This window comes from Chinchilla lanigera, unplaced genomic scaffold, assembly GCF_000276665.1.
Source record: "Chinchilla lanigera isolate Chin_1 unplaced genomic scaffold, ChiLan1.0 scaffold00004, whole genome shotgun sequence".
In the NCBI taxonomy this organism is placed as follows: Eukaryota; Metazoa; Chordata; class Mammalia; order Rodentia; family Chinchillidae; genus Chinchilla; species Chinchilla lanigera.
In genome coordinates this window covers 5,565,076-5,587,405 of record NW_004955405.1, presented here as the reverse complement: position 1 = coordinate 5,587,405, position 22,330 = coordinate 5,565,076, and the positions used below count along the sequence as shown (strand labels likewise).

Here is a 22,330-nt window from a genome sequence, read left to right as displayed (position 1 = left end):
AACAGAGTGCAGTTAAAGTGCCCTTCATGCATAGCTGGGAATAAGACAGACACAACAAACTGAAGGATGTGTACATCTTAATGAGCAATCCTGTGGCCTAACACGAACACGGCTGTATATGTAATATACAACTCAGCAAGCACTATCTCACGTGTTCAACAATTGAAATAGAGATATAAGTAAATGCTCAACAACTTAAAGCTCTGGCAAGACTACAGAAATTTTTATCTCCAAGAACTAGGACCTGATGAATATCCCACACGCAAAACTGCAAAGGCCACAATGTGTAATAAGTCAGGTGACAAAAATGACTAACCAGGCTCAGTGTCTCACTGTATTCTGACAATTTGTTTATTTCACAAATGTTTGATTTTTCACAGCATAATAACCCCCAAAGGCATTAGTATTTCTGACCTAGTTCCTAGACAAAAGAGAAAAGTGTACGTGGGTGGGGAAGGGGGATAGGAGATCAACTTGTAAAAGAAGTGAATTCAAAACAATTCAGTAAAAGAACTGACCACAGTGACTTAATTTGAGTACTGCTGAAGCCCACTAGGTAATTTCATGAATGCTGGTTTCCTTCAATTTTGGTAAAGGTGTCATAGAACGGCTTTTGTTTTAAATATGTCACACTGAAAAAGGCCATTTTCCTAGGTAATATCTAGAGAGAAATTTCAAATCATGAAAATGAGATAATGAAACCACTATCCCTAAAAACTACAAAATAACAAGTGAGGTTTTCTGCTACATAATATTGAGATGTATTAGTAACACGCAACCTCTACTTGGTTGTTTCTTGGAAGAGTTTAACAGAAAATAAGAAAGCTACAGAGAGAAATCAAAGGTTACCTCTTGGTCTGCTTTGGACCGGTCCTCAACGAAGTTTATGAATTTTACAAATGACAAAATTAAGCACAAACCAGTACACTATGTTAGCCTAGAAAAATTTCCAAATATGTACATACAATATACTCTCAGGCCTACTTTCAAAACTATAGACTTTAAATTGTCTAAAGTTAACAACCTAATGACATCTCACAAACACACACATTGCCATATTATCAAAAAATGTTAAACTTGTGAAAAGTTTACTGTTCTCATTTTAACTCATGGTACTGAGTTACTGCATAAGGAGAAAGGCTGTACATTAATTTATCTACATCAAACGCACACAAGAAAAACTGTGACAAGTGGAGAGGAGATAAGTAGCCAAGGACCTCAGAACCCAGTGGGAACAACACAGTTACGAGTTCCATAATTTTCTTTGTCTCATGTATACCTAATTAAATCAGCCCAGTGCTCTTGGGGAACAAATGTGCAAGTAAGAGCTTCATAACTGCATCTTGTAGCCATCTACTTCCGCCCTGGTAGACTTCCATGCTCAGTTGCAAGGTTTCTGACTGCCACCTGCTCCCCTTTTTGGATTCTGAGGGAGATGGTTCTGCCTCCTTCCCACATCCATATTTGATTCTGTTCAGATCACTCTTCAAAAACCCAATGAATCTGGATTTTTTTGTTTGTATGTTTTTATTTCCTGTTTTCTCTTAATTTTCTCCATACCATGAACAATGTTCTAGCCATAGCATTGTTCATCTCAATAAATATTGTTCAAAACTATGGTTTGAAACTCAGCCAAAGAGAAATCTATATGTCACATAAGTCTTCTAATCGTCAATCATTCCACTCCCTACATGCCATTTGCCTTTGCTATTTAACTTTTTATCACTGCATCTGGATTAATCTCTTTCTGACACATAACCAGTATCCACATCAATCTTCATTCTGATTTGGTCCTTTACAAACTGAAATGACTGATTTCCTTTTTTAAATAAAACTACAGAGAATACTGAAGATTTACTAAAAATAAGATAGACAAAACCTGCATAGAAAGACTCATCAATCAAGTGTCACAACTTTTTTTGTATCTCTGCCCACAGGGCCACAGCCAATCCTCAGCTCCCTCCCCCAGCCCAAGTTTTGTTTTATTTTGTTTTGCAAGTGGTACTGAAGATTGAACTCAGGACCTTCACACTGACCTACATCCCTAGCCCCTTCTCTTAGTTTGAGACAGGGTGTTGCTAAATCTGCAAATTTTTTAGGCTGGGCTCAAAATTTCAATCTTCCTCCCTCAGCCTTTCACAGCATTGGGATCACAGCTGTGTGCACCATGCCCACTAAGTGTGAACTCCTACCTCGTCCTGATAGCCAGTCTGATTACTTAAATTTCCCTTCACCCACAGCATGTGTGTGTGTGTACAGACATGAGTGTGTATGAATACACAACTAATATTAAATGTAAATAATTCATTTGTGTACTATCCTATATCTTATGGTCCCTAACTATTCCATTTAAGCCTCATATACCAAATGAAACCACATATTGAAAACAAAACTAAATCATATTCTTATAATTCTTCTTCCACATTGTAAACTGTGGTGCTATACACAGAAGGCAGAAAGTTTATTCATTCAGTGAATGACAATTAATTCCCCACCGGTTACCATGCTGTGGGCTGGGGATTAAGAAAAGCCAAAAAAAAAAAAAAAAAAAAAAGAAAAGCAGAAGGCCAGGTCTGTCTATAAAAGGCCTGAAGACGCTGTGAGAGAGATGTGTAAATAAGGATTGTAAAGTGCCTTCCAAGAAGGAAAATGGAGCTGTATCCAGGCATTATGGGAGGACTGAGAGAAGCACCTAACTCTGCCAGAAAGACACTCCCAGAGAAAGAAACATTTTCTTTAAAGAGACGTATGAGGCAAACAGGAGGTAGGAATGGCATTAAAGAAACATGGGATATGTAATCCTAGCACTTGGGAAGCTGAGGCAAGAGGACTGCAGCAAGCTTGAGGACAGCCTGGAGTACATAGTGAGTTTAAGGTCAGCCTGAACTACATAGCAAGACTTGTCACAAAAAAGGGGGAAGAGGCAGCCAAGTGAATATATAGAAACAGATCAACAATGAGGTAAGTGAGCACATATGTTCAGAAATTATAAAAATGCATAGGCTCTCAGTGTGGGAACAGAAAAGTCAGTGGCCTGGTGAGCATGGCAGCAAGTCCTTGATGAATCTGTGCATGTTCCCCTGAGCGTAGCCCTTCGCGCAGGCTCAGGGTTACAGTATGGAAAGTGTTCAGAAGTGACAGGATCACAGGACCATTCTGCTCATGACATGGTCTGCAGTGTGCAAAGAAGGAAAAATGGAGAAATGTTAAAAAAATTATATCAGGATATCACACAAAAATGATGAAGATGAGCTAGGAATGCCAAGAATTTAATCATGATCCTTTAAATGAAACAAAATGAGTGAGGAAAGTAGTAAAGGACTCTGACCAACGCTTCATATGAACATTATTGAAAGTCAAATTCATTCTCAGTTCGGGAATCATTTTTTTCTGTCTTTAGAACTGCAGCTCTCAATGTATAAACAAGAAGAAACAGGCCAAGATTAGTATTTTAAAGCCTAAGTTGGAAACCGTTTATCTAGCTACTGATCTTGGAATGTCTTTCAAACACCAAGTGTTCAGAGATAACAGAATTCCATCTCCCTTCAAACCTGTCAAAGTGAAGGGGCTGCAAACATACCTGTTTATCAGCTTTTCTTTTTAAAATGAGTACTGAAGGCAGAAAACAGAGCGTCAGCATCACTCATTCTGTTTGGCCTTTATGCCACCTGACTTCTTGCCTTCCCTGGGAACCCTACGTCTTCCCCGGGGCCCCCTCCCCCAGAATTCAAATTATTGCTTTAACACCTTAACTCACTTTCATGTCACGTGGTTAGACATCTGGCAAACTGCCTCAGCTAACTTGACACACCAAATCATTTTATGATTTTTCCTTTAACATCAATGATTCCATTTCTAAGAGGTAAACTGTCCCAACAAATGTATATTAATTTAGAATACCAACCAGATAAATATGCTGCTAATGTTTGTAGCATAAAATGCGGTAACAAAAGAAAATTTTTTAAATTTTAAAATGCTCTCATAAAAGCAGTCTTTTCTGGCAGGGCATGGTGGTGCACACCTGTAATCCCAGCACTCGGGAGGCTGATTCAGGAGGGTCATTGCAAGTTCGAAATCAGCCTGGGCTACAAAGTGAACTCAAGGCCAGCCTGAATTGCATAAGGAGACCCTGTCTCAAAAAGACAAAAAAAAAAAACAAAACAGTCTTTTCTTACTTGATTTATATAAGAGACAGCCACTTCAAGTACATCCACACTCTTCGCAACTTTGAGACCTATAACATAAAATAAACAATAAATAACTACAGGGGAAAAAATATAGCATGTGGCCCTTGTTATAGTTTAACACAATAAAATGGATAGCAAAACATCACTCCACTACTAGATACAACATAATAACTTTAGAAAGTAAAAACATTCACTCCTTCAGTCATATACCCACATTTACCATTCTGTTAATCTTGCTAAGACCCACTGAGCATCTTCGAGGTCTCAGGCATTATGCCTGAACTGAGAAGCATTGGAAATCTTGCATATTCCTTTAGACAAAGTGACTGTCAATAACTCAATGAGGTCAGCATATATGTACAGCCTCCCAGCTCATGGTTTAGCTCTGAACTCTACGATTACCTACCCAAAAGCTATTCCCTAAATATTCTGGTTAATACATTGCAACACACACACACACACACACACACACACACACACACACACACATACGCACACACACACAACCAGTTACTCTCCACCCTTTACTCTTTCATTTTTGCATGTCTTACATGCTATCGTACTCCTCTGGGACTTCAGAACCAGGAAGAACTGAGAGACGCTAGCTAGCCTCGCTCACTTTGCCATCCATGCCTGGGAATGTGTCTGGCTAGACTCACATGCATCTGGTGGTAACAAACACTTCCGGACTCATAAGCTATTGAAAGGTTAAAGCTTCACTTGAAATAAAGCCCTAACAGAATAGAGTTTACTTAGTACTTCTGTGAGTACATAAGATCCAGATCCTATGAAATTTGGCAGGCCAGTACAAACCAATTCATTCAGCTCCACTTCTCTCCAGTGTTATGGATACAGTCGAAGCCAAATGTTAACTGCTCTCCAAATACATTTAAACTAAAATGCAGAAGCAAGAAAAGGAATATACAAGGAAACAGAGCTAATCTTACTGAAAAAAGAATGAACACCAGCGTAAAGCATTCATAACACAAGCTTTTCAAAATGTCATCCAGGCTTCAAGTTCATATTTTTTCTGTAAATTATAAAGATACATTATGTTAGAGTAGATAATACAGAAAAATGTGGTATTCCATATAACTGTGCTTCAGTAGTATATCCATATTTGGATCAAATAAAGTAAAGGTTTTATTTAGAACACCAAACATAAGAGAACTAAAACAAAAAGGCACTCAGAATCTCACAATATCATATTTAGAAAAACCTGATAGAATAAGGCCCCACTTTCAAAATCTATTTTCTAAAAGAACTCAGTATTAATTTCACATTGGTGTAAAAGCACATAAAAGTTGCATTTTCTCTACCCTGGGTCCCAGGCCTTTAGTTCTGTAAGTATAGCCCATTGTGTAATTCCCAGGCCAGGATGCAGTAGACAAATTAATTAGTCTATTAAGTCTCAGTCGTATCCTGGCCCTGATGTTTAGGTTAGCACCTTCAGCAACAAGTTTCTAGCACTCAACTATGCTGCCATTTGTTCCTCAGAGGAATTAGGAATGGGAGGAAAAAAGAAAACAAGGCTGGGAAAAGTTCCCACTGACCTAAAAGCAGAAACATGCACGTGAGTTAGAGGTAAATTGGTGAATTCATAAAAAACGAGAAAAACTCCAGTTGATTAGTTCATGCTATTTTAAGCGATTAGGAGGAAAATAAATGGCTTCATATCTTAGAGAAACCTAAACAGCATTTAACACTCTACAAAATCAACCTAAAAAAGATGCTAATTTGCCATGACTTAGCACTAAAGAGAAAGCAATGATCTCATAGGGCAGACTCTGCAGTATTTCATGGGAAGATTAAACACTTGTCTAAATACTGGAGATGTTAAAAATGACTGCAATGAACCAAATCACACGCCTGAAAAGTACACATGTCTGTGCACATGTGTGTACACACACGGAGATGCAGAGAGCGACAACGGAGGCAGGAAGGACATGGGAAGGGAATCATGAGCTCTCTTTCTCCACACAGGTATCAGCTACTGCAGGCGCATCCGGAAGAGCCACATACTACCCAGAGTGTGAAACCCAGTAAAAGCGAAGTCTGTTGACCGTCCCAACACTGGCGGAAACCCCTCTTCTTTGTGTAAGGATCTTCTTTTCCATGAAACTTCCCCTGTCCCCTGCTCCTGAGGTCACAGTGCAGCGCAGTGTTGTTTAGCACCACTGGCACAGGAACCGCAAGGAAGTCGGCTCGAAATGCTACTTCACAAGGAGGAGCAGGCGTGCGGAGGCCTCTACACCTCTGACAACAGTGTTCAGAGAGAAGTAACGGGGCAGAGGGTGACTCCGTGCACAGCGACACTACCTCTCACAGCAAGCAGCCGTTGCACACTGGCGCCCTTGGTGTACCTAATGACATTAAATCTCAGCCAGGGAAAGTCCGGCCGGCACGCTGAGCTACTGAAAAGAGAGTGGCCAGAATTACATCTCAGGCTGCCTCGGAATATCTTATTCTTTGTGCTCTATAAAAGCTGAAGGTCACCTAATTTTCCCCCTTTCAATACAATTATATTTTAATAATCCTCAATGTAATGGTATTTCTTGAAATTTTTTTCAGAAAGTCATCAGAAAAGAACTAAAAAGATTTTTAAAATACTGACTTAATAGTATTTACAATAGCAAAAACCAAGTATTACACAGTAAGAAACTGGTTTAACAAATTCTGACACAGAACATTAGAAGTCGTTACACACCATCGAAGGAGTATTTAATGAGAAATAAAGTCCCCAGATTATGGTGGACACACAATGAAGAATTTTTAAACGAATAAAATACAAATTCAGTTTACAAACTATACACGTAACATTCCAATCTTAATGTACATAGACTTTATACACAAATGTATTTTATATACATCTTTTATATATACTATGCACATTCGCACTGAAGAAGAGAAAGTACCCCCAGTGGTCACAGCAGTTATTTCAGGTGGGACTAAACACAATTATCATGAATGGAAATCACCTTCAAAATTAGAAATGAAGCCATTGAGGTCATGGTGCCGGTTTGAGCCGCAAGGTCAGCATGGAGTGTGATGCTCCCTGTCAGTCACTGACAGAATAAAATGATCTTCTTCATCACCCTCCCGCCAAGACCCTCAGTGCTAACCAGGCCCAGCAACTCGAAATCCTCCACCCTGTCATCCTTCACGTATAATTAATCCCTGTTCCTCAGCTACTATCTCCTATTAATATGCATATTAATATAAAATCTACTTATCTGTGAGCTGTGTTGTAAAAATGCCAATATTCCTTTATCTATGGCTCTGGAATTTTTCCTCTGAGGCAAAGAGGGGTGTGTGTATGTATTTGACAAACTCATTTATTTATGACAAATGGCCCTAAACCTGTTTCACATATGGCCATGGATATTTTTACTAGCTCTGCTGAAGAGAATCCCATCCTTCAAAGTGACAGTTATAGTTTCCCTTTAAAAATGTCATTTTGAAAGTAAGGGTTTTTTTTTTTTAATAGCATTTTGAATCAACACTGGCAAATTTTTAGAGTGTTTCCAAAGATACAGTTATCCAAGGTCAAGAAAAATAACGATATCTCCTTCCTAAGAGTCTTCTTTCCTGGGAAAAGCCTATTCCAGCCTACCTCTCAGAGCTACTCTCTAGCCCATCACGCCGTACACAGTGTGATCTGAGTATCCCGAGTGTAGCTCCTCCCATCTTCCTTAAGTTGCAGTGAAAGGCGCTTCTCTGGGCTCTGTTTGTGTGGTTACCATGGGAGCGACCTGGATTTTGCACCTGGGAGAAGCCCATTTGGGTCAGGGGAGAGAAGTAAGGCACCAAAAGAATGGGAGAGGAAGTTGGAGCTATGATCAACACCCCGAAGCATTTACTTTTCATCTGAAACAGTTCTGGGCCAAAATCTATAAAACTATTACAAAAAGATCTATAAAACTCTGGCCTGCCTTGGGCTCCCTGGCACAGAAGCCCTACGACTGGGATGTGAGCACCATGATCGTCAGCCTTCCCTGGCTCCTAGCAGCTTAAAGGTCTTCACACCGTCTCCCTGTCAGGCCCCGGTTCCCAGATTCACTCACCAGACAATGGAAACATCAGCGGGAACTGAAAGTGTCTGACGGAAAACAGAAGGGACAGGACACTGTGCTTGCCCAACACTTACATCCACCAGCTGCCCCACTGTTTTTGAGGGTGTCACTGTAGACAGCACAGGGAAAGAGCAGCCAGTGAAAGGAATACTACAGTTTTCTGTCTTTATGCATCTGCTCAACTATTAATAAAGTAACTGCCTTGAGTATCTACATCAAGTAAACCAATGACTTTCAAAATATTTTACCCTAAGATGATTTTTTAGAATCCTCCAGTAGGTAACAGAAAAAGCAGCTGATATGATTAAAGACTGGGAGATACCAGGGCTGCAGAGCTCCCTAAGAGCCTGTCCCCCCTCTTCTTCTGCTTCTCCCCACAGCTCCCTACACAACTGCCTCACTCTGGAACTGCGGAGCCCTGAGGACACAACTGGAAACTCAATCGCAGAAATCCTGTCCCAGCCATCACGGAGTTAATAAGAGCAAGCACTATTTCCAGCAATGCAAAAGTCCACATTACACAGTCATTTGCAACTTTCAGTGTCAGGAGGAGTCACTAATTATTTTCAACACCATTTGCTCCATTATTATGAGCAAAATTATGGTGCAATAGCGTTTAAAATCTGGTGGCTCATAAAATAATAGGTCCAATTTCTTTAAAATGCATTATGTCTTCTCAAATTGTCTTTGAGGGTGAAAAAGACTATTTTTTTAAAATTAGCTAGTAGTGAATCAGTTCTAAAGCATAGTCAGAGGTCAGAATTATCTGAAACTCGCTGGATAATAGAAATTGTTACAGTACTTTCAGAATGGAAAAGAAAAATAAGCAATGGTTCCCATGCCCTCTTCACGAGCCAAGAGGATATCCAGAAATTTAACACATCCTTCTCACTTTGCATCTTCATAAAGCTGACAAAGGATAGGGTGAAGTTTTAAGGAGTCAATAAAACTTTACTAAAGCACTCTGAATATCTTAATTGTCAAAATAAGGCCTCATTTCAAAGAAACATGGCTGCACACCTTGATAATTTCTGTGTACTCCCATTATATAACTTCAAGAGACAGGTCCTTGAGATATTACAACTTAATCACTTACAACTTGCAAAACATGAGTTTTAATAGCTCATAGCATAACTGTCTACTGATAGTTTATTTAATATTATGTGAACTCATAAAACTCACTAGGCAATGAGTTCCTTCAAAGTACAATGTAGGTTTTATTGATCTGAATTTGGTTTCTCATTAATTCATTCAGCATTTCTACAGTAGACCTACTAGCCCTACTCTAACTACTTATGAGAAGTATGCATGGTGTTAAACATCACAGTCCCTATCCATGTGCTGTGCTACAGGAGCACACGAGACAGAGAACTCAGCTGCAGCAGCAGGGAACACAGTGCACCACACTACCATGTGACCTTCAGCTAGGTTCAAGACACCTGGCAGTTAATTATGAAACATGTGGTGAAAGATATTGTTATGGTTTGTGTCTGGATGTCCCCCCAAAGCCTCATGCAGTCATGGGTGCAAGCTTCTAAAGTTTATGATTGATCTATGGTCCAATGCTGGGATTATGGGTATGAGTGCTATACCTGCCTGAGGGTGGGGAGTTTGTATACAACGTAAGGGAGGAAAAGAGGCTGCTTGCTGCCACTCTCCCCCTTTCGCTCTTGTTGCTTTTGCTGTTTTCCGGTGCCCTGAACTGTCGCCCTCTGCCATGTGCCACTCTGCCTTGGAGCCAGCCAATTATGGACTGAAACCTCCACAAACTATAAGCTAAATAAACCTTAATTAATTAATAAACCTTAATTAATAAATCCTTGATTTGGGGCATCAGGTATTTTGAATTAGCAAGAGAGAAAAGTAGCTAAGACAGACACACAATTAAAAACGTCAAGCACTGCAGTGCCACACATACAAATCTTTCAGAAAAGTCACTTTGACTACAGAGCGTAGAGGAGAGCAAACATGGTTGCAGGCAAGACAAGTTAGAAGGTGGCTGTGGTGACTCAGTAAGAAGAAGGACATTCTAAACAGCTCTGGCTGAGAACGGTGCACACACGAGTTTTGGGAGGACAGAATAGGCAGAGTTTAAAAACGGAGTACAGGAAATAGAGAATGGTCAAGAAACCACGGGTTGTTTCAGGTTTCCTGGTCTTGGCACCAGGGAGAACAGGAGGACAGTTTACTGATTAGGAAACACAGAAGGAAAAGCAAATCTGCGAGGGTACAGGAAGAGCACTTTCAGCTGGGTCATGGGCCATGTCAAGTGCAAGCACTCCTGTTTATGGGATACGATCATCACATATGGTTAATGTTTAAAGTTTTTAAATTACAGTAAAAGACACACTGCCATTAATCTTCTTCAAAATACTTCCCATCACTTTGAACACACTTATCCCATCATTCTTAATGCTTTCTGGAGCAGGTCTAGGAGCTCTCTTTCATGAGTGTCTTTACAATGTGCTGTTCAGTGCCATTCAATGAAAGGTAGCCTTGTAAAACCATTACAGTGTGTCCTCATCCACTTTATTCACCCAATCTGACATGGTGCAACTTCCGGCTCTTCCTCAAAGTCAAAATGACTGTGAAAGGTAAATATCTGAATGAGTTCACCAATCCAGGCTGCCATGATTCATGAGAAAGGACTTCCAGAACTGCCTCTGAAGGGGCAAGAACAACTGCATAAGTGTATTTAAGTGAGTATTTTGAGAGGAGTTAATGGCAATGGGACTTTTATGGTAATAGATTCTCTGAAAGTTAAACATTCTCCATATTTTTCATACACTTCAAGTGGAGGGAGATGTGCAGAAATCAAATGATCTGGTGCATGACAGAGACACCCATTCTGGAATACAAATAAGGGCCAGCAGCATCAAGTGCTACTAAATGAAGTCCAGAAAGGGGATGGAGCAAGCCAGAAGAGGGCCCAGAGGAGAAAGCCAAAAAATGAAGACATCATCAGCAAAGGAAACAAAGGAAGGAGAGAACCCTGCCAAGGAGAAAAACATGCAATAGAGTAAGTGGATGGAAGTGCATTACAGCTAAAAACATTCCTCTCAGAACTGCTTCCACCATGTCCCAGAAGTTCTGCTATGTTGTACTGGCATTACAGACTGATTCTAGGATGTGTCTGATTTTTTCTTCGATTTCTTGTTACCCATTGATTACTCAAGAGTGTTTTGTTTAATCTCCAAGTGTTTACATAATTTCTGTGATTTCTCTTGTCACTGACTTATAATTTCATTGAACTATGATCAGATAATATATATGCGATTATTTTGATTCTTTTGTATTTATTTAAGCAAACTTTATGACCTAGTATGTGAACCCATTGGATTGACCATTGAATTCTACAAGAATTTTAGGGAAGATGTGATGCCAAAAATCTTCAAGCTCTTCAATAAAACTGAAAAGGAAGGACAGCTATCATACTCATTCCTGGAAGCTAGCATTACTCTGATACCAAAATTGCACAAAGACTACATACATACATAAAAACTACATGCCAGCCTCTTTAATGAACAGAGATGCAATAATCCTCAATAGAATTCTAGCAAATGGAATTAAACCAATCATCAAAAAGAGTACATATTATGATCAAATAGGTTTTATGCCCAGGATACAAAGATGGCCCAACACATGCAAATCAAGAAATGTACATAACCAGATATGAGGACAAAAAACATACAATCATTTCAGTGATGCAGAAAAATCCTTGGACAACAATCCAATATCTATTTATGATAACCCTGAACAAAACAAGCACAGAAAGATCTTGTATCAACCTGATAAAAGCCCCTGATGTCAAACCCAGAGCCAAGATAATAAATGAAGAAAGATTGAAGGACTCCCCCAAATAAAAATAAGACAAGGCTGCTCCCTCTCACCATTCCTATCTAGCACAAGTACTCAAAACATTAACCAGATGTGTCAGACAACAGAAAGAAGTAAAAGGGATATGCATAGGAAAACAAGAACCCAAAGTAGCCTTATACATCGATGACATGCTCCTATACATAGAAGACCCAAAGGACCCCCACCAAAAGACACCTAGAACTACAAAATAAATTCAGCAAAGTAGCAGCACACAAAATCAGCACATAAAAGTGAATAGTATTCCTTTACACCAATAATGACCACACTAAGAAAGAAATCAAAACAGCCACTCACAATGGCTTCAAAAAAATTAAATACATAGGTATTAACCAAGAAAATGAAAGACCTCTACAATGAAAACTACAGTTCTGAAGATCAAAGAGAATACCAGAAAATGAAAGGCATAGCCTCTTCCCTGAGAGCAGAAATAATATTATCAAAATTGCCATATTACCAAAACTGATATATAGATTTAATGCAATCTCAATCAAAACAATTGAATTCTTCAGAGAAGTAGAAAAAACAATCTAAATTTTATATAAAACCATAAGAGAAGAGACATAGAACAGCAAAAGCAATCCTGAGCAACAGCAACAAAGTTTGGAGGCATAAAAATCCTATATTCAAGCTACTACAAAGCTACAATGATAAAACCAGCATGGTACTGACACAAAAACAGACATGTTGAGCCAGTTGTGCGGCCATGCCTGTAATTCCAGCACTCAGAAGACTGAGGCAGGAGGACTGCCATGAGGTTCAGGACAGCCTGGGCTACACAGTGAGTTCAAAGCCTGCCTGAACTGTATAGCAAGACCTTGTCCCAATAAACAAATAAATGACAACAACAACCACCATAAAGAGACATGTGGGTCAATGGAATAGAACAGAGGATGCAAAAACAACGCCAGGCACATTAAGCTACCTGGTATTTGACAAGGGGGCCAAAAACATATACTAGAGAAAAGATAACCTCTTGAACAAATGATACTGAGAAAACTGGTTATCTACAGAAGATTGGATATGGACCCATATAATCTACCGTGCACCAAAATAAAATCAAAATGGATTAAAGACCTAGACATTAAGACAGATACATTTAATCTGCAGGAAGATAAAATAGGTAAAACTCTTGAAGATATAGGCATAGGCACAGACTGTATGAACAAAAACTCCAGTTGCTCCAGAAATAACACACAGAATCAAAACATAGAATTATATCAGTCTAAAAAGTTTCTGCACAGCAAACGTATCAAACGGAATGAAGAGACAATCTACAGATTGGGAAACTTTTTGCCAGACATATGACTAATATATGAAGAACTCAAAAATTATACCTCCCAAAATAAAAGACCTTATCAGAAATGGACAAGTGAAATAAATAAATATGTCTCAGAGGAAGAAATACAAATGGGCAAAATTACATGAAAGAATGTTCACCATCTTTGGTGATTAGAGAAATGCAAATTAAAACAGTAGTGAGATTTCATCATCCTCCAGAAAGAACAGCTATCACCAAGAACTCAAAAACAACAAATAGTGGTGAAGCTGCAGGAAAAAAAGAACTCTTCTTTATTATGGTGGCAGTATAGACTACTACAACTACAATGGAAATCAGTGGTTGTACTAAAATTAGAAATCTCATCCAACCCAGTAATACCCTTTCAGGTATCTTCTCAAAATAGTTAAAGAAATCATACATATACTACAGTGATACATACATAGCCAGGTTAACAAGAGCACATTCATGATAAGTAGTTAAATCTTGAGAGCAGCTTATGTGTCCATCAACAGTTGAATGGATAAAAAAAAATAATGTATCTGCACACACTGTAATACTATTCAGCTGTAAAGAAGGAAAAATTTAAGTCATAGGGAGGAAAACAGATGCACCACCTTAAGACCATAATGCTCAGTGAAATAAATCGGACACAGACGCTTAAATACTGCATAGTTACTCTTACATGAGACATCCAAAGAATGAATAATTTGAAGATGAAATTAAAGACAGATGATAGAAAATAGAGAGGTTGACTTTCGCAAATGGGAAGGGGATCTAGAGATACAGGGAGTGAGAAGGAAGATGGAAGAGAGGAAAGGAAGAAGAAAAGATTAAGATGTAGTACGTACATGCACAAACTCCCAGGGTTAATGTATTCATTATGTATCACAAACATGTACTAATAAAAATGCATTAATTATATTAACGATGGACAGTCACAGGAAAAAAAGGATTTGACACACTCAGACTTGCACGTACTAACATTAAAAACCTATTTAATCACCACTGAGACTTTGCCTACTAGGACTACAAAATAAAAGAACCTAAATCCATTTTACAAATTCCTACATTTCTTTCCAATATAGCACCGTCTTCTGATTTCTCAATTTCTGTTAAAATTCCAGACATCCAGTCTCAAAATTCAGGAGTTATCCTCAACACCAGGCTCCCTCACCCACTCTTTGCAATTAGTTATCGGATACAACAGATTCCACATACTCATGAGTCAAGCACTGCATCTGTCTTTCCATCACCTCTGCCACAGTGCGCGGAGGCCTTTACTATCCCTGTGTAACTTATGAGGGCATTACAGGTCTTCCCGAGCAGAGTTCAGCTGCCCTCTATAAAGCCCTGTTCCAAGTTACTGCTTTTATCTCTGCCTGGCAAATTAAGACAACACTCTTTAGCCTAGCTTTTAAGACCCATTACAGGGCAGTTTTCTTCATGCACAACTATTTCAGGCCTGCTGTTCTGGAATTTCATTTTCTACCTTCTTTCCAACTGCTGGCCTTCCTAATATTACACATGCTGTTTCTGCCAATGGGATGCCCTTCACCCCATCTCCTCTCACCCAAAGACTACTTGATGCTTTAATAATAATCTCAAACATGACTTCTTAATCTCCTGTATTCTTTCATGACGACTGCACCTCTCCACACCCATCTCTGACACTGTGCTTCCCTGAGGCCTTGGCGTGCCTGTGCCTTGTACAGCTCTTCTGTTGTGTCTCAAACACTACTTACTTTTGCTTTTCCTATTAGTAATCTGTTGACCCCATGAGGAGAGAAAATATGCCACAGCTATTTGTCATCCAGAAGAGTCTGATGATTTGATCATAGTAACACTGTCCACATTTGCTGGATGTAATGGAAAATATTAACCTGTTAGCACAGGTTTGGAGCCAGATCAATTCATCAGTGACCCATAACGAACAAACTGGTCTTTCCACTACAGCTTTTATTGCCCCTTCTTTACGCCATAAATCTGCAACTTACATGTGTGTCCAGATCATCTGAGTTCACCAAGTACTGCCAGTGAAACTTAAGAATTTTGGAAGAATGCATTATACAAAATAGCTTACAGACAAAGAAATTAAACATTAGATCAATTCTAAGAAAGAAAAAATATTTTTGAAGTAACTCCTATTATTCTACCAAGGGAAAAATATCCCATGATTAAGCTACAACATAAATGAAATGGTTTTTAAAACACAATTTTTAAAGGTCAACACCTAAGAGTTCACCTGTTTTCTGAATGTTATCTCTTAGATTTTCACCTGCGTATATTCAAAGTTGCTATTTTTAACTATTACTTTTTAACTGCTAAAGCAAAGGTAGCCATTTACAATTCACACACATAGAGACACTATATAAATCAATATAACACTGTAAGATTCAATGAAAATAGTGACACCTTTGAAAAATGCAACCTAATATATAGCCAAGTAACTCACAAAACTCAGCGTGCATTGCTGACTTTGGATGTGATCTCCGAATTTAACAAGGTGTGCCTGAGAGAAACAAAACAAGGCAGGGCCCCTGAGTATCCCTGCAAAGTGGCAGATGCATCTGAACTTCAGGGCCAACTCCTCTGGGTTAATATTGTGGTTGGCTTTAAATACAAAATGTACAATTTAAACACATTTTATTTCATGTAATGCTTCACAATATAGAGAAACACTGAAAAATTCTGGCTATCAAATGTAAGAAAAATTAGACAAATATAATGCTTAAATATGATCATGTAGTACTTCTTTACGCATAAGACTAAGTAGAGTATGATATAAAGTACACAAAGACAGTGCGGTCTGCAGGAGCACAGCTACTTTCTTATAGTATCTCCCAGTCATCCCCCATTGAATTATACTATCTAGACTATCATTGAGAAGGAGGCAAGAGGGAAAAAAGAGACAATGGTAACAGAGACTGGGGACAGAGAAAGAGATGGAGAAAAGAGGGAGAGAAGAGAAACCGGTGCCTGTTGCTGTATGAGATTGGATGGCTGCTAGTCACATTAACTGAATTCTTATAACGCTCATTGCTGCCACTCCCCACCTGATACAGACCAATAAAGTTCCATCAGCACTCCAACACCATCGCCACCCATTCACCTCTAAAATCTACTTCATTTTTTGCCTATCTTTCTGAATAGATGGCCAAAGTCCTTATAGATATCCAAATACCCATTAAGAACTCCTTAGTACCATGTTGAAGTTTCAAGTCATGTCTGTGTTGTTCTTTACATGTGGATTTAATATGGACTTAGAATGTTTAAGGCATCTGCTCTGACTTGTTTTTCCAACACTGTGTGAAAAGTTTGGGCTGATCTGTGAAAGTCTTCTCAAAGATTAATTTAACTACTGACATCACTTAAGATTTAGCTGGCTATGGTTAGGAAGCCAGTATATGATTAAGAAAGACAACAGTAAAATTCAGTGACTCATATCAAGACAGACCTTTTATCTTTGGCATCATTAAGTCTTAACTTCACTGTAGTTGTGCATTATTTCAGAATTATAGTTTACTTGGAAAATGACTACTCATCATTCCTATAACTACCTCTTTTCAAAATCTGTTTCTTCAAAAAATTATATTCCTGGGGTAGAAAAGGAGAAAGGCACTCATAGATTGTGAAACTGACTAGAAGTATATGACATTTATGTTGATGATACAGTATGAATCACTTTCCTGATATCACTGGAATTTGAGTGGTGGCAATATAGTCCTCGTAAATAAGAGGAAAGAGGTTAGCAAACTACCTAACAGATACAAGATTATGTTTTCGGAAGTAGAGAAGGAAAGAGTGATCTAGCAGGTATTTCTATAGTCCAGTAGAAAATCTGTTCTTTATAGGTGAGGAAATTAAGATCTAACCAGGCAGGTTTTACTTCTAGGAAAATCGCCTAAATTAGGAAGGTCCAGGCAAAAACACCAAAGGCATTTATATAGTAGACAAAACTTGTTCAGAGGCAATGAATTATTCAAAGGAACTCACCTATAAGGGAGATTTATCAGCCCACATAGCCAAAAAGGTAAGAAGTATGGTAGCTAAAAGTAAGCTTCAGATAGTCTTCATGCAATGATTCAATGAAACAACCAAGTATTCAGTTCCTTTTTACTTTCCCACTCTACAGTTTCCAGGAATTCCTGAGGATAAATACTAGCCTTCTTCACACTCAGCAAGCACGCAAGCAAGAGCACTGCTGTTCAAAAACGCCCAAACTTCCACTATTCACCCTGTGAAGTGGTTAAATCACACACCCACCCTGCGTATATCATTGTGGGCGAAGCCTGAACTACACTAACTGTCTTGATGGTACGCTATATGTGGGAGGTGAGATCAGGTTGTCTGAAAATTCACAGATACCCGTGAGGAAACCACGCACTGCTTGACAGGAGAGAAGGGACAAATGAAATGAGAGCAGGGAAGGCAGCCAAACAGCCCAACCACCCAGCAAGGCCAGGCACACACTGCTCCTGTATGTGAGGCTTCTGTCTGCTCTTTTCCATAGGCTTTTTTTCAGAAGTAGTTGTAGGCTATGCAAAAGAAGCAAAGTACCCCCAAGATGTCCCTACTCTTAATTATAGTAGTTGTTACCAGGTCTTCCGTTAGGTTTTCAGGCCTTTATGATATCTCCCAACTTTTGTAATTTTCAGAAATAAAAATGTAATGCAAAAAAATTATTAATTTTATTTTTACCAAATTTAACACTACAGTAAGTTTTGCCTAGAAACCTAAAGGCAAGAAGTCATTACACGAGGAAAGAGTCCAGCTGATAGGACGGTTTCAAGATTTTGAAGCTCCAGTTTCACCAGTGGTTGTCCTAGGGAGAAAGTAAGAGAAAACCAGTAACAACTGCCGAATAAGAGTAACAAAAATGTTTCAAGTAAATGTTTTTATTGCCTTAGGGAAAGAAGAAAAGAAAAATCATTATCAGAAAGGCCAGGGATTTCTTCCAAGAATGAAAGTGAACACCACAGTCCCCAAAATAACATATGTTAGTCAAGACATAACATTCTTAAGTTGGATCCCATAATAACTGGAAGCAACCCAATGCCAAAGGCCACCAGCTCTTGAAGAACAGTTTACTCATTCTGCTATTAAGCTCCATGCTGTAGCTTTTCCTAAGATCAAATCCAAATCGAACTTTCAGAAAGTCACAGTCAAAACTCAAGAGCCCAAATTATCTTTAAGTTGAAAGATCATCTAATCTAGTACATTTCAAACTGTGCCTAGGGGAAGGGACAAACCAGGGAAAGAAAGCTTGGTAACTGCCCCCTCCTCCTGTTATTCCAGTTCTAACAAGAATGTGTCTGATTTTATCAATTCTATAAAAATAACTTCTAGAAATGACTTCATGTGAACAAAGCTTTGGCTAAAAGAATAATTAATCTGAAGTCACTATTACTCAGTCTGAGAAACGTATGTCCAAGAAGGTTCAACCATGTATCCAATGAAAATGCCAGAACTCGAACCCAGAGCTATGGAACTGATTCAATGGTGAGTGTGCATCTACTGTTAACTAGCTATTGAGACTGGTCTCTGTAACTCACACACCAGTGATGACTGAAAAGTGAGTTAAAACATCTAAATAGTGCCTTCAATTTCACAGACAAGAAAATACTTAAATTTCCTTTCAAAACATAAGGTTTCAGTGTATACAAACTTGTTCCACTAGTATCCTGACTTTGCTTATCTGTGATATGACTGCAGGACAGGCGTCAAACTCTCTTAAAACTCAGTTTTCACCCACAAATAGGAGTAAGAGTGTGCTACATGTAAAGGATGAATAGGATAAAAGCTCAGGAACTTACTGAGTAAATGTGTAGTCACGGTATATACACTGTGTCTACGAGCATGTATTAGAAATAATCTAGGCTGACTGATAACATTAACTGAAAATAATTCAAGCACTATTAAGTGTTCTATTACTGAAACAACCATTTTGTCTTCAGTTTAAAACTTCACTATTACATACAGTAGAAAGGTACAGGAAGATACTCAACAATTGTAAAGAAAAATGCCTGAGGAAGAAAAATAAGCTGTTCAGAGATTAATCACACACAGCACAAGCTGCAGCACTGTAAAGCCCCACAGTGGAAAACGCACAAAGGAAGGAGTGTGGTGGATATGATTCACGGGGGTGCAGGACTCCGGCGCAGCCCATAGGCGGGGTGAGTCCTCTGTTCAGTTTGGTCTCCAGACGCCAAGCAGCGGAGAGCATTTGGTACATTCCAGAAAGAAACATGGTCAGCGGGTAAAAGGCTGCAGGAATTGGGGTTGCGTTAAGGAAGGATCAATTTAAGCTCATAGGAGTTTGATAGGTAGCTTAACACTAATCCTTAACAGTAACTCAAAATAAAGACATATCAGGGAGCTACCCAGAGACCAAATCCAGCTTCCGGGACTAATTTTCCATACAGCAAGTAATAGCATGCTGTCTAAAATTATTTTGTATAAGATAAACAGTTACATAATTTAGATGAAGATTTGATACCACAATGCTGAGGAAATTAACATTCAGATTTCCTATCTATCTCAGCTTTTGCAATCTTATAATCCACTTTAAAAGAACAAAAAAAAAACCTTTGTGTTACTAAAACATTACTAGACTATTGAAATTACTTCTGCAGTCTTTAACTCAAACTAACTTTACACTAGGGCTGGGGATTTAGCTCAGCGGCAAAAAGCACCTGCCTGGCAAGCTCAAGGTCGTGAGTTCGGTTCCCAGTACCGGAGAAAAACCAAAAAAACAAACAAACAAACAAACTAACTAACTTTACACTTAATTCATGTTGTGTTTTATTTGTGGTTCACTTTATACGTTACACACTGCTATTGTATTAACAATACAACAGAATAGCATCTCAGTATATCATACCCACATGTACCCATCTCATACTAAATAATCACATGCTACACACATACAAAAAATGCTATACTTTTCACAAAGAATTGTTAATTCAGGATTTATATGAAATATTAGAATCATTTTTGAGATTAGCATGTTTAAATCCCTAAAATAAAGCTCTTATTTTTCTCCATCAACTTTCTAAAAGATAATTATCAAAACTCACAGAAATATCAACATGTCCTTTAATACCATCACCCTCCAAAGAGGCAGGTAGTGTCCTACAGGATACAGGTCTACTGAAAGTGTAGCTCTGACACTGCTGTACACATTTAGCATTCACCAAGCCAACAGCACTCTCTGACACCATAAATGTACCTCAAAAATAGCCTGTTTCGGCTGGTAGAGAAAAGTTTAGCCAGTAGAGAAAAGTTCCAAATGCCAAGCAGATTCCTTGAGGCTGAGGGAAAGAGTTATCAAGCCTGGAGAAGGAGGGGGAATTTCAATTCTACCACCAAAACCTTTTCTTAAAGTTGAAGAATGTTACTTTTTTTTAAGGGCAGATGACTAATACAGGTTGATGAAATTGATGACTAATACAGGTAAAAACATAGGTACATAACCTTTTCAGAGGAAAAGAGATAACAAATCACACAGCATCGTGTGCATTATTCCAGGACTAAAAGTTCAGAGATAACCATGAGGCGTTCTCTCTCCTGGAAAGAACACATAAAAATGTTTCGCTGTGGCTTTTTGTGTCGTAGCACTTGGAAAACAATAACTCACTAGTGCCACATCTTGAAGTCAGCATTTAAGTTAATTACAGAGCTGTTTGTGATTTGAATTTCTCCCAAAATGTAATGAAGTGAGTATTCTCAAAATAGGGGTCACTGTTTAAAACCTGTCGGCATCTGGCACATTCTGCGGCTCTGCTTGAGCTCCTTGGCAACAACACTACGGCAAAGCAGGACGGGCTTCAGTGTTCACGCCTGGTACATTTGACAACGCCTCACCCGCAGTCCTCCACCATGGGCTTCCCCAGACAGGGACGCAGAGCCCATAAAACCACTAGTGGGAGGCCTTGGCACTGCATTCAAAGACCTTTCCCAAACGCTAGCATAGCGACTGTGTGAAATCTGACATGTGGGGAGCCCCATAAAACTCTTTAATGGAAACGGGAGGGTTCTCCTGGAGAAGCCTGAGAAAGTGCACACTAGTTACATAGCTAACAAGAGACAATAAGCGTTTCAGTAAACACAATCAGAAAAGAACAAAACCTTAAACTCTCCAGGCAATATTTCATGTTCATAAAAGAAGTTGAAATAACTATTCTGTATAAAGAGGGTTTCCTGTGTACTGGGCGGAAGAACTTTTGCTTGTTGCTTACAGTTAGAAACATTAATCAGAATGCCACATGAGCAATACAGACAATATCTCTTTTCCCTTTCTTACAATGTCCGTATCTTTTTAAAACCTCATGTAAAATAGTAATTTGAAGAATCTCCTGGAAATGATGAACCCAGACAGTGAAAATCTACAAGAACATACTCTTTTCCACTAGGGGCACCATAATCCAACCCAAAAGAACAAAGTTTGAAAGGCAGAATTATTAATATCATAAACAATCCAAGCACTGTTACAGTTACAGAATATATCAGAAAATGGCAGCACTGTCTCCACTTTTATTCATCTATTCTTTTTCCAAAGTGGAAAAAAATGACTAGAAATCTCATCTAACAACTTTATCATAATCATTGTTTGGGGAATGATATTTTTAGAAAAGTAAAGGAACTTATGTTTTGGGGTAGAACCCCACTGCCACGTCAAGGGGCAAATGCTACTTGGGAGGCAGGAAGTTCACAAATTTTAGTCCAAATTGAATGAGACTCTACCTCAAACTAGAATTTTTTTTTCAAAGGCTAGGGATGCAGCTCATTGCCTATAAGGCCAGTACTCTGGGAAGCTCAGGAAGGACAATCACAAGTCCAAGCCCAACTTAGCAATTTAACAAAACCCTATCTCAAAATTTAAAAAAAAAAAAAAATGTTTTAAGACCTGGGGA

General features: G+C 38.8%; 1 protein-coding gene across 2 annotated transcripts in view; it reads right to left on the bottom strand.

Annotated features, from left to right (window-relative positions):
- The window catches only part of Bmpr1b (bone morphogenetic protein receptor, type IB), a 376,760-nt gene that overhangs the window by 197,525 nt on the left and 156,905 nt on the right, over window positions 1-22,330 (bottom strand). For both annotated transcript variants that reach the window (XM_013517414.1, XM_013517415.1), the window contains exon 3: window positions 4,176-4,234. The gene's annotated coding sequence lies outside the window, so the exon portion shown is untranslated. The remainder of the gene's footprint in view (window positions 1-4,175; window positions 4,235-22,330) is intronic.